The 9646-nt window shown below is 39.4% G+C and overlaps 1 pseudogene; it reads right to left on the bottom strand.

Annotated features, from left to right (window-relative positions):
• Nucleotides 1-5782: 5782 nt before the first annotated feature.
• On the bottom strand, nt 5783-8665 carry LOC145787885 (arylamine N-acetyltransferase 3-like; annotated as a pseudogene).
• Nucleotides 8666-9646: the final 981 nt, after the last annotated feature.

The following is a 9646-nucleotide window of genomic DNA, read 5'->3' as shown; positions in this document are numbered from 1 at the left end:
GGAGTGACAAACCCAAAGCAGGAACTCAAGCCTTAGGCTCTACGACCAAAGTGCAGTAACTAAAATACATTTTTATTTGATTCCCGACGTATCGCAGGGCACGCAAAAGTGCATCTTCAGATTAACTAAAGCATGGAGTGAACATTTTTGTAATCGCATGTCCATTCAAGCGGTTTTTTGAGAAAACAGCTTCATCATTGCCATAGGTGGGCAAAGTTACTTTCAAAAGTAACTGAGTTACAGTTACTTGGCCAAAATAGTAACTGAGTTACCGTTACAGTTACCGATTTTAAAAAGTAACTAGTTACCGTTACTAGTTACAGTTAGCCTACTAGTTACTTTCAGTTACTCACAAATTTGGACATAAAATTCTGCACCTGGCCAGCTCTGCATGCAAGTCCAGTTTAACCGCAATGTTTGATACATTGTGTTAGATCCATCCATGCTAACATAACAGCACAAGTACAAAATCAACAAGGTTTTATTTAAAAAAAAATACTCAGTGGCTTATAGGCTATGTTTATTTCCTTTGAGAAATACGAGCATTTCAAAGTGCTCGTCACTCAGGCCTGCCTTTTTGGGCTTTAAAATGTCCTTGCCCAATGGTCGTCGTCGTATGAGCCTCTGAGGCCGAGAGTCTATCCTTTTACCGCCCCAGATTTACGATGTTCCCGGACTAGGTGGCTTAAAAATGTTACAGTCATTGATGATGTCCGCCCCGATAGTTCAATTGGTTAGCGCGTCACTTCTGGAACGAAGAAGCTTTAAGATCAAGCGGCACTGGTTCGACTCTCAGGGCATGCGCTTGAGCAACGCACGTTAAGGACTGCTCTCCATTTAGCGGCATCTAATAGATGGAATAATTTCCCGGCAACAAGACTTCAACAATCGAAAACTTCACTCTGTCAATCTCGGTGACCGGGCCTGCGTCAGTGATTTAAAGCCTTTAGTCTACAAGTATGCGAAACTGCCAAGATTAAGTTCTGCAAGAAGCTTTCCCAGTCCGAGGATAAAGATTTATTCAATCAATCAATCAATGATGTGGTTTGCGGTCTGTTCCTCGGCGCCACATTCACAGGAGGAGGAAGAGGCCGTTTCCCATTGGTGCATGGTTGAGCGGAAAAGCCCGACGCCCGTACGGAGACGGTTGAGGCGCACCCATGCCTGTCTTGGGAGTGTCAGGTCGATGGAGCGTGTGTCGGCGTTGGGGATGAACGAGTAAAGTCTTGTGATGAACAAGTGCTGCAATGAAAACAATCTTTCCAATGCAGCACTTGACGGAATGGGAGTGTTATGTTTTTAAGACAGTTTTTTCATCGGTCCAATTGTGAATCTGGATCCGCTTAACTTGTCCTCAGGGTCCGCTTCCAAATACTCCTGTAACAGATTCAACGCGCATTGCTTTCTTGGTTTTTGCGTAAAGTGGTGCAAAAAGTTCTCCGTGGCTCTATCTACCACCACCCACTTCAGTATCGCTGCTATTCCCCTCTTCAGCAGAGCAGTTTGCTTCTTCAATTGCTTGAAGCATGTTCTGTTTTATTTTGGTCTTCAATGCAGCAGTGTCGCTTAATGAACAGGCATTAAACACAGGTAAGTCTAAATTGTGAGTGGAATGCAGTCGCAAGCTGAAAGTCGCTGCCCTCGAACCAATGACCAAATCTGGTTTGCATTGATTCCACAAGAACGTCCACCAACGGCAAGCAAACAGCAATGCTGTTGCTGGTTTTAATGTCAGACAATCTTTTTAGAGGCATTGCAAGCGTTACACTAAATGCAATAAATTTCAACTTCTTGAAGGTAACTAACTAACTGACTATAGGCATCAACAAATTGCTTTTAATCGCTGCGTGTTTCTTGATGCTGATAGTCAGTTAGTTAGTTATCTTCAAGAAGTTGAAATTTACTGTATTTTTATAAATATTTTCAGGTTCCTGATGAGGGCTTAAGTTAAACCGAAAACGTTTGACTGTTAAACTCATTTGTAAATATGTAAAATATATTATTATAATGCTCAACCCTGTTGTATTGTTGTGTCTTGCCTGTCTTTGGTACATATTGATTAATCGCCAAAAACAATTAATTTACCCAAATCAGTTATCAAAAATCGCCAAAAAAGAGCCAAATCATAAATATGAAGCTAAACGTCTTAAAAAATCGCCAGATTTCTGGACTTTGGCGATAAATTCGCCAATATGGCAACCCTTCTCCACCAGACCACAAAACAAAAGTACAACCGCGCATGCGCAGTGCTGCGCAGATACATCTGCGAGAAAATGTGTTATTGCGCAAAACGCAGAAAACACGCACTAAGCAAGACACAAACACGTGCAGAGAAATAAACTGCAATTAAAAACTGAAATTTCAATACAAAAGTAACTTGTAACTGTAACTGTTGAAAAAGTGCTAAAATAGGAACTAGTTACCGCGTTTCGTTACTTTTGGAAAATAGTAACGAAGTTATACCGTTACAGTTACTCAAAAAGTAACTAGTTACAGTAACTAGTTACTTTTGTAACTAGTTACTGCCCACCTCTGATCATTGTACACGAATAATCATGGATAGCACAATTGTGTTTACTTTTGACCAAAAATCTAAAAACGCGTTACCTTTACTGAATGCACTTATCAAATCCAGTCATTTGTTTTTCAATCAATGTCTGTTGTTTAACTGCTTTCAAGGCACTGATAGATACACACAAAATTGGAATATGACGAATTGCTATCAATCAACTATTGTCGTCAGTAGCGTATTTAGGGGGGAGGATAAGGGGCGATGGCCTCCCCCTAATGATCAGGTAAAAAAAATCATAAATTTTGCAAAAAAAAGTTGTAGCACAAGACATAATTGCTTGGGTGATTCATCCTGCGCAACTGTGTCACAAGACCTAAGGGGCGATAATAGTCTTTTTCACCAACTTTTTGGCAAGACTTGCTCAGTTTTTGGCGAAGAAATCCGAATGCCGCGGAGAGCACCTAGACAACAACATTGACCTAACATTCCAGCTGAAACCGCGGAGATCTATTTTAAACAAACAGTTTTTCTTCCTTTTCTTGACAATTGCATGGCACAAATTCACGAGAGATCCAATGAGCACTGCTCGCTAGCTTTTAAAGTCAGCACATGATATATCTGCCTTCATTGATTCATGAAGATGAGGACTGCCCGATCGACGAGATTTTCGACTTCTACCATGCCTACCATGAAATGCTGGATGTTGAACCAAGCAATTGCTTTGCAGCTACTATTAAATTACTAAAAGCGAATTGGCTTGCAGTTTCTGTGGATAAAAGACATGCGACTTTTGTGGATGCGTGTCAAGCTGTTGAATAACTCGGCAATTATCTATAAATTACTTCGAATCTTTGCTACGCTTCCAGTTACAACTGCCTCCAATGAGCGATGTTTCCGTTCACTAAAGTAGCCTACCTGAAAAATTATTACCGCACGACCATGATACCGAGCCACGTTTGGATGGTCTACTAGCTCCGATGTATTTAAACAAGGATATTATACTCGAGTATGATGCAGTCATTGACATATTTGCCAAGCGCAGCCATCGCATTAAACTGTAAATTGTCATTGCGAATCGCCGAGAATGTTCAAAAGGTAGGCTATTCGAGGTCGGAAGGACTAACTTATTGTTTATGTTCTGAAGTGTTTGATATCTTTTGTTGGTTCATTGATTGGAACAGTAACTTACTTCTACGGATTCGCTCTTGATTTTGGACCCCCTTCCCTCCTATCTGACGGCTTCAACTAACCCTCTCCCCCCATTCTGACGCATCATATGACATTTTGGTATAGCCTACTCCCCCTATTTAAAAGATCAAACAAGTCTAATTTTTACCCAAGTAGAAAAAATTTGAAACAGTTAACAACCATTTTCACCAAATTTGAGTCTTCCATGTACTACCGTTGAGACTACCCCTATTGGCCTCCAGCCGCTGAGTCAGCCGCTATGCGGCTGACTGACACAATGTCTTGGCCCCCCCCTAACAAACTTTCTAAATACGCCACTGATTGTCGTGCACACCAACGTAGGCTACTCAAGTTGGAATGTAAACTCAATACATTACATCAGGGGTCACCAACCTTTTTTTGCATGCGGGCCACTTTGGCACTAAGGAGAGCTGTGGCGGGCCGCACTAATAAAATTTTAGGTAGGTTGACTTTTATGCTAGAAATGAACGCATTTCGTACCCAGTATCCAGCGTTACATGTTGTTACTATATATCTTAGAATACTGCAGCAACAAAATTAGTCGAACAACGCTACTGCCAGGCCAAGCTCCTTTAACAATGTCTAATAAACGAGGCCACTTGTTTACATCTGTTTACATCTACATCATACATCTACACTTGCCACTCTATACATCAAACTTTAATTTAAAACTAGTAGTTGGAAACTCTGTACTGATTTCTTCAGACATGTCAATGGTCCGAGACAATACAGACAATACAATAGTTCACTGAAAATTTGTATCCAATTCCTTATGTGCGTCAAAGGGTTGTTTCAGTAACCAAAGAAATGTTTGACACATCGCAATACAGGCAACAACAGTGACCTGCTATGCTGCTAACATATCAGCGAAAAATAGGCCCCAATAACAGGGAGAAAGAAACTATAAGCACCATGAAACAAACGCTTGTAGAAATCAGGGACCTCAAAATACCAGAGATACTTCAGAGATCCCTGGTAGAAATCACCGAAAAAAACGTTTCTATCGTAACTCATGAACGGTGTTCCCTCCAAAAAAGCAATGAGTTGGTTTTTCATCTTTTTGTGAGAGTCTATAAAACCGTATTTCTTGATTATTAGACAACTGTCACTTGCGGTGCTTATCAGCATGGCAAGAATTGTTGATTAACAACATTTTGCAGTAGCCTATCAACTAAATATTTTCATAATACAACCAGAAGTTGTGTTATGAAAATACAACGAGAAGTTGTCTTATGAAAATACAACCATAATACAACCAGAAGTAATAGCCTACAACCAACACCTGCCAGAAGATATTTCATTTTCTTGATACAACCAGAAAATGTCTTTTAATTTATATAACCTATAATAAATTAAGCTAATATATAATAAATTACGCTAATAAATTTATATATAATATATATAATAAATTACGCAAACGCTTGCGGCCACATTTTTTTGGATAGTTTGCGCTTGAGGCTACGGGGTAAAGTTTTCGCAGTTTTTTTAGCGCATAGCGTGAACGCATACCTTTTAATGTATTTTTTTCGCTAGGCCTACAACACGCCAATACCTTCCAGCGCTGCAGTTGAAAGAATGTTTTCAATGGGCAAAGACATATTGGAACCAAAACACAGCAAAATGTCAGATGAACACTTTCAGATGCTTGTGTATCTTCGTGGAAATTGAAAATAAAACTTGTTTGTTTCGAGTGGTTTATACCGTTGAATGTTTGGCACCTGGCAAACAAAATTAGTTTACGCTAGTGTATGCGCTGACGCCGCCAACTTTTTTTACAAGTTGCGTTGACGCATACGGCGTATGGTTTTTCGAACGTTTGCGTTTACGCTGACGGCGTCAAACGATGCGTGTAGGCTACATCACTGATTTTGTGATTCGTGGATAGACAAAGTCCTTAAAAAAATTTTAGTTTATTGAGTTTTGTGGGCCCTAATCATAAGATAAGAAAAATCGTGCTACTGCACCACCTCACGTTAAGCCTTGTCAATGGTGGAAAACAGAAAGTTCATTACTCGCACCGTTCATTCGCTTCAAATTGAACGCCTTGGCTAATGCACAAATCTACTGAAGATCCTTGTTTTGGACCTGAAGATTGAAATCAATATTCAAACCCATTTCATCTTTCAAAACTTTTTTTAGTTCTTCAACATTTTGAGTAGTATGCGTCATCTGGATCTCCGTGTATGGATCAATATATGTTCGTTTTTTGACCACATGACCCCATGCGAAAGTCATTCCTGATTCACTGTGTATAGAAGCTATTGTGTTGTAGCCTATTTAAGAAAGCTTGACTCGCTATCTTGCTGGTATACATACATGGTTTCGAAATCACTTGTCTTTCTTGGCGTTGTGTCGAACTTGTATATAATCTCCCAAGTCTGTGGTGGAACTTGGTCTGTTTTCTTTTCGTTTTCTGTAAAAGGAAACAAACACAGATATAATTTTGTTGATTTTTATTGTTTTTAAGGAATGCGCTGGCTAAATAATTTGCGAGAGAAAAAGGTTGTACACAGCAATAAATGAAACAAAATGTCTAAACTAGGCCTAGTTAATAAAATTAGCTGAAGCTGGTCAAAAGTATTATATTATAGCCTACTGCAGGGATGGCCAAATAATTTTGGCCATGATCCACTACCGGCAAATCTGAGAACTTAGTGATCCACAATGAGCTGAAGACGACACCCAGCGGCGGGGGGTCTGGGGGGCCTCCCCCAGAAATTTTTTAAAAATTACTTTGAATTCGGTGCATTTTGAGAGCATTTTCAACAAAAATGTGGGTATAAATATTCCTGTAACATAGTGCTGTCCGGTGGCATAGCAAAAGGATAAGATCATGCTTTCTTGGACATTTTTCGGTAATAAAGCTAAGTCTCTATGTTTTCTTGTTGCTAATTCCTGGCTGAGATATTCGAATGTTTGGTATTGGCAAAACTCGTTCTTTTAATGCAGTTTCGTTTAAAATTAGGCAAACTTTGTTTTAGAGACATAGAAACTGAAAGCATCATTCTCAATATCGTGATTCGTGACGTCACACGCGTGCCAAAGGGGGGGTTTGTAACCCCCAAAACCCCCCCTTGGCTACGCCACTGGCTGAAGATGTGCATTTTTCCTTTTGTATCATACAAAAAACATGGAATTATTTGGGTACATCTAAAACAAGGCGTCAAGATACGATATATACATAATTTGATTAAAAATCAGTAAATGAGTGTGCTGTAATGAACAGGTCTGGTATTAGAGAGAAAAATGATGAGTGGGCTTTGATTTCACAATACTATCGAAACGTGGTTTCCTGTTACTCACAATGATTTTTACGAGTTCATGAAGATGAATATTTAAAAAAAAAGTAAAAAAAAATTAGCAATTTTTAAAATAAATACTTTGAAGTTTTTTTCAGAGCCAACTTGAAAGATCCACAAAAAAAGTTGAAAAGATCCGGAACCGGATCGCGATCCGCCATTTGGCCATGCCTGGCCTACTGTATTCCAACTACAACTTACGGATGCGAGAAAGAAACAATGAACAAAACAGGCAGAAAATGGATTGACTCTTTCGAATTATGATGTTAGAGAAGGATGCTGCGTGTTTCTTGGATTATAAAAGCAACAAATAAACAGATTTTGGACCAGTTTAAGTCGAACATATCTCAAAAAGCTAGAATAGTTAAACAGAAACTTTCATATTTTGTGCCAAAAAATGCACATCACTGGAAAAAGACGTTTTGGTTACTGGAGGAAGGTCGAGGAAAAGGCCGTTCCAAAACGACATGGCTTGATACAGTGGCCAATAACAAGCGTGATGGAAGAGTTGAAGGAGGTTGTGAGGAATCGAGAGCTGCGGTGGGAGATGCTTTATAGAGTGACCAAGAGTCGAAATCGGATGATGAATAAAATTGGTTGCAGACTTTAAACTTTGATTCCATACTCGCACGATTGGTTGCTGAAAGTATGTGCAGTTGATGGTTTATAAAACCAGAATTTTTTATTTCTTAGCACAATGTTTGTAAGTTTCTCTATGGGATGTGTGTCTTCTTGTTCCACCTGCTTTGATCTGTTGTAATATTGGGTTGCTGAGAAACATTGAAAACAATCAAAAATTATTGCTATTGAAAGGTGTCAAAATTTTAACTTTCAAAACTTGTTTCACAACTTTTTCGACAAGATATTCTTCTTTCTTCTGGTCCATCCTTTTCAGTCTGTAGGCTAAACACCATTCCTCTGAGTCTGCTCGATCATTTCTTCAAATTTCAAAGGTAAAACGAAGCCAATCCCACCATAACCAATATCTGTCAGCCAGCGTTCGCCGTTGCCACAAGTTACCTAAATGATGACATTAGGATTGGTACCATCTCTCAGCCAACGCTCACTATTGGCGCAGGTAATTTGGATGACGAACATTATTGTGAATCTAATTGGCTGGTTTGCCTACTGCTCCCAAAGCTGTATTGTTGCGTTTTTACCAGCATCATTCCATACTGGTGCATAGCCATTGCTCCATACATCCACTCTTTGATGCTATAGCCTACATGGCCTACGCATATTTAGCCTACACATAAGTCACATACCATATTGCTGTATAGTTTATATAGCCTACCTACCAGTAAGGACATATGATAAAATTCTGGTCGAAACGTTTGTGTTTTTTTTTTTGTATGCTTGTGCTTGTAGAATTTCTACTTGAAATCCCAATTCCTCCAGCAGCCAACTGAACAGTGAACAGTCCATTGTTTTCGTAACAAAACCCTCCTCTTTTGTTTGTCACAATGTCGTTGTAAATCTTGTCGAGATCCAAAACTTTTCGTTTCCCTCCAAACACATCCAGCACTTCGAATGGCACAGTTTTGGTGTGGCAGTCACACAAGTCACGCAATGTTGAATAACTTGATGGGTCCGTGTTGATTGGACCTTTATAGTTGATTCGTTCAAAATACTTTGTGATATCCATTTTGTTAATTATCCAACAACCAAGATGTTAATTTGCTTATATCATAAAATCAAGATTTGTACCATTCAAAATTTCAAAAAAATAGGCCTACCTTCTTCTGCACACTAGTGTGTATGAATGTGTAGTTAGATTTACTGTTATGGGGTGGTGGCTGACTGGATGACTGCTTATGGTCTTTCGCTACCATCCTGATTGCGCCATAATCTAACCAACAGTTGTACAATGCATTGTTTTGACAATTACATTTACTCTGCTTGTTTGTTAATATATGGTGCTGTTGAAACAAAATAAATTAACTTGACTTGACTTATTTAATATTTTCCTTGTTTGGCCTTTTTTTTGTATTATTTTGGCTTTGAGACCTTTTCATAGTCTGGCAATTCTGCTGCTGAATGCTGATATTCAACAAAAACAAATCCAAGCTTGGATTCTGGCACATTGAGTCACGACTTTAAATGCTAATTTTATCTTGTTTGAGATTGGCTTATTTTTGGCCTTTTTTCTACCTATTTAGCCTCAAGTTGGCCTTTTTTTTGGTGAGTTTGGCCTTTTTTGCAAGTTTTAGTCTGGCAACTCTGGTTTTAAACCCAAAATTTGACACTTGTATCTGGATTCTTTCCTTGTTCGTCAGCATTTTAAATTAGAGCACTTAACACAGGCCCGGATTTAGGGGGGGCAGGTGCCCCGGGCACCCCGACTTTAGAAGGGCCCCCCTACGTGGAAAAAATGTTGTGTTATGTGTTATTTTTTCTTCCTTTCAGCCTTTGAAGTTTCTACAAAATGATGTGCAGTGCTGGATTGATGCTACTGTAGACGCAGAGGCGTTTTTTCGCGCCGTAGGCGCAAAAAATTTTTTTGCAAGGGGGGCCCCCCGATCTAAAAGTGCCCCAGGCCCCCCATCAGCTAAATCCGGCCCTGACTTAACAGCATTGTTTTTTTGATTCCTGGCTATCTACATTAGTTGTCCATGAACATGAAACC

The sequence above is a fragment of the Aplidium turbinatum genome, chromosome 18 (assembly GCF_918807975.1).
Source record: "Aplidium turbinatum chromosome 18, kaAplTurb1.1, whole genome shotgun sequence".
Classification (NCBI taxonomy): domain Eukaryota; kingdom Metazoa; phylum Chordata; class Ascidiacea; order Aplousobranchia; family Polyclinidae; genus Aplidium; species Aplidium turbinatum.
Note: the sequence above shows the minus strand (reverse complement) of the source record. Positions and strands in the feature narration are given on the sequence as shown.